This window comes from Orcinus orca, chromosome 4, assembly GCF_937001465.1.
Source record: "Orcinus orca chromosome 4, mOrcOrc1.1, whole genome shotgun sequence".
Taxonomy (NCBI): Eukaryota; Metazoa; Chordata; class Mammalia; order Artiodactyla; family Delphinidae; genus Orcinus; species Orcinus orca.
This window is the reverse complement of record NC_064562.1, coordinates 103,199,459-103,203,497: the sequence shown is the minus strand read 5'-3', so window position 1 is coordinate 103,203,497 and position 4,039 is coordinate 103,199,459.

Below are 4,039 nucleotides of genomic sequence, written 5' to 3'. Positions count from 1 at the left end.
ACAAGCTTGCTGTGTCCCCCCTAGCCTGGCAAAGCAATAAAGCTATTCTTTTCTACTTCACCCAAAACTCTGTCTCTGAGATTCAATTCAGCACCGGTACACAGAGGCCAAGTTTTCAGTATCAATACCCAGAGGTAGCCAAACTAGAAAATTTGAGGGTACAGCCCCCAAGACTGTCCTCACTTCTGACATCAACTGCAAGTTCAAGGGTTCCCCAAACTACCCTCAGGTTCAATAATTCACCGAAGGACTCAGAACTCACTGAAAGCTATTGTGCTCAGAGTTACTCCTTATTACAAGGAAAGGGTACAGATCAAAATCAGCTAAAGGGAGAGACACATAGGGCAGACTCTGGGAAGGTTCCAAACACAAAGCTATGCTGTCCTCAGGATGCAGTCCTCTGCCGGCGTCAGTATGTAACAATACACACGGAATATTGCTGACCAAAGCAGCTCACCTGAGCTTCTGTGTCCAGACTTTTTATGGGGTTACAGAGGCATGATTGAGGGAATGGTTATCCACACGGTTGAACTCAGTCTCCTGAGTTGAGATAACACATGACTCAAAGACACCCCCCTGAACCCCATGTGTGGTCTTTCTGGTGTGGCTAGCCCCTACACTAAGCAAAGACACTCCTACCCAGTATGACATTGATTACCTCCTAGTAGCTGATAGCAAAGTCAGTTTTTTTCTCTATGCAAGGCCAAATTCCTTACTACATAGCATATGTCAAAACACACATTGGCTTTTAAAGCTTCTACTCAGAAGTACCACGTGGCATTTGCTCTCACATCTTTGGATAAATCAAGTCCCAAGGCCAAGCTTGACTTCAAAGCGGGTGGTGAGGTACATTCTTCCCATAGCTGATTAGGTATAGGTGATTAGAAATCCTGTCTACCACGTGAGTGTTTTTATGTGTATTAATTCATTTAATTCTCTCGACAACCCCCTATTACTACCTTCATTTTCCAGATAAAGAAACTGAGCCACAGAGAGGTTCAGTGACATACCCAAAGTGGCACAGGTAGTAAGGGAAGAGCTGGGATGCCAGGTTTCAAGCCCAGGAACTCTACCTCCATAGCTCATGCTTTTTAAGACAACTAAGGGAGAAAAAATCCTATAGCTTCTTCAAGTTTCTTTTTTTCTGCATTCAAATAATACTTGATGAATACTTCTGAAGTACTCCAGGCACTGGACTGTGATGTGCTGGAAATTAATGGTGAATTAGACGTTAGGCACTTGCCCTAGTGAAGCTGAAGTTTTTCTACTTTCTTCTTGGACAAAGGGATTTGTGGTGGAAAACAGGAGCTGGAATAACCAGGCCCCACTCCTCAAACACACAGTCACCACTACTACAACTACATCACACTCATTCCCCCAAACTAAGATCAAATCTTACCCACCCACTTCTTGAGACTTTGGAGGAGCAAAGAAAGAGGTAAGGGAAAAATAAAAGTGAAAATGGATGAAATGAAGTAAAAGCTATTAAAAACCCAACAGGATGACTCTTTGCCACTTCTCCTTACTTCAGATTAGTTAACAACAGGTACAGCATAGGCACTGCCCAGTTGATGGCAGTGATAGACTGTTGTCCCATCTGTAAGCATCAACCCTGTCCTTACCCCTCATCCTCCAGAGTGGACACATTCTCTTGGAACTACTGAAGAAAGAATGTGTTTTTTTCTGCTGGGTTTTCTGAGAAGACAAAATGTTGGCAGCTATCTTGTCAGCACTAGAGATCAGCCTGTCTGAGAATGGAGCCACTATAGAGGAAAGCAGGCAAGCCCCAAGACATGTGAATCAAGCCTTTGACAGCATTTGAGCTCCTGGATCCAGCCATGCCTGAGGTCAAATGGCCTAGACTTTTCAGTTATGTGAGCCAATTAATTCCCTTTTTATGGCAAAGAAGTTGAGTTTCTGCTATTGAAGTCAAAGAGTCTTAATACACCTATATATTTATCCTCTTTTTAAAGTTCCAATGCCAAAGAAGCCATCATGTGCCCTTCACAGGAAGGGGAAAAGTTCGTCTTTAAGAAATGAGAATAAACCTAAGGAAGGCTGGTGCGGAAAGCTTGGCCTCTCTGCACAGGTGCCAAATTGAACCTTGGAGACAGAGTTTTAGGTGAAGTAGAAAAGAATAGCTTTATTGCTTTGCCAGGCAAAGGGGGACACAGCGGGCTCCTGCCCTCAAAAACTATGTGTCCCAACGCTTGAGGATTTGATGAAGAGTTTTATAGCAATAGTTCAAGGGTGGGATTACTGACAAGGTTAGGGTGTGTGCAAGGCCTGCACTTGCTTCATGTTGGCTTAATGTCGTCTCAGCTTCTCTGGTCTCTTTAATCTTTTTTTAAAATTAATTAATTATTTATTTATTTTGGCTGCGCCGGGTCTTAGTTGTGGCACGCGGGATCTTCATTACTGCATGTGAACTCTTAGTTGCAGCATTCATGTGGGATCTAGTTCCCTGACCGGGGATCGAACCTGGGAGCTCTGCTGGGAGCTCTGCTGGGAGAGTCTTAGCCACTAGACCGCCAGGGAAATCCCTGGTCCCTTTAACCTTGCCTCAGGTGGGAGCTTGGCTGCTCCTCCCTTGATTAGCAGCTGTTCGAATCTGCCCTTTGGAACTCAGGGAAGGTCATGAAGACTGGAGTCTTGCCTACAAGAAACGGGGGACAAAAAGGCTTCTGTGCCCAGGAGCCCCACAGGGTCCTTCTTGGTTTCAAGTTAAATGAAGCTCATGGGGGATGATACCAATTTCCTAGGCACCAACTGCTGAGACTGTCCCCCTTCTACCAATACTTATAGCCCGCAATTTCTAGGAAAGCATGAATAGCAACAGAAGGAGGAATTGGCTACCAGGATGCATGGAGAGACACCAGCAAACTGCATATCGTATCTCCACTAAAAAGATTTAGTATTAGAAAGCTACAGTGAAGTCTCATATCTCTAAAATTCATCGCAGCCATAAAAAGCACCACCATATTTTCACAAGCTATTAAAACAGTTAAAATGAAAATCCATTTGGGGTTTCCCTGGTGGCGCAGTGGTTGAGAGTCCGCCTGCCGATGCAGGAGACACGGGTTCGTGCCGCAGTCCGGGAAGATCCCACATGATGGGCCCGTGAGCCATGGCCACTGAGCCTGTGAGTCCGGAGCCTGTGCTCCGCAACAGGAGAGGCCACAACAGTGAGAGGCCCGCGTACCACAAAACAAAACCAAAAACAAAACAAAACACAATGTCTGTCTCTGAAAAGTATGATTTGGCAAGGTGGTTGTAGGAGTTGGGGTGGGGGACGGTTAGGGAGAGGACAGGAACTTTCATTTTTTACTTTATAAACTCTGTATTTGATTTTTTTTTTTTTACAGTGAAGATGCATTTTATGACAATTTTAATTCGTTAAAAACAACTGGAAGGAAATTTGTAAAATATTAACAATGGTTGTCTTTAGGTAATGGGGTTTGGGAGATTTTTTTAATGTCATCTTTCACCTTTCTAAACTTTTTTAAGATTCCTATGATGAGCATATGTTTCTTTATGCCTGAAAAAAAAAAACTTATTTCAATGAGATGATGCATTTGAAAGCACTCTGTAATCTGTGGAGCAATTCAATTATAAAAGTGATTTCATTACTACTGTAAAACGTATTAAATGCTGGCAATGCCATTTGTAAAGTCAGAGGACAGATCCACTAACCAACTACCCGAGCACTCAAGTTTTGCGCAGCTGCCGCCTTCCGGAAGGTGGGAGGGAGGCCGGACAGACCACCACCGCCCACCCAGAACAACTATAATGCTTAAGAGTTGGGGCTTCCCTTGTGGCGCAGTGGTTGAGAATCTGCAGGCTAATGCAGGGGACAATGGTTCGAGCCCTGGTCTGGGAGGATCCCACATGCCGCGGAGCAACTAGACCCGTGAGCCACAACTGCTGAGCCTGCGCGTCTGGAGCCTGTGCTCCGCAACAAGAGAGGCCGCGATAGTGAGAGGCCCGCGCACCGCGATGGAGTGGCCCCTGCTCGCCGCAACTAGAGAAAGCCCTCGCA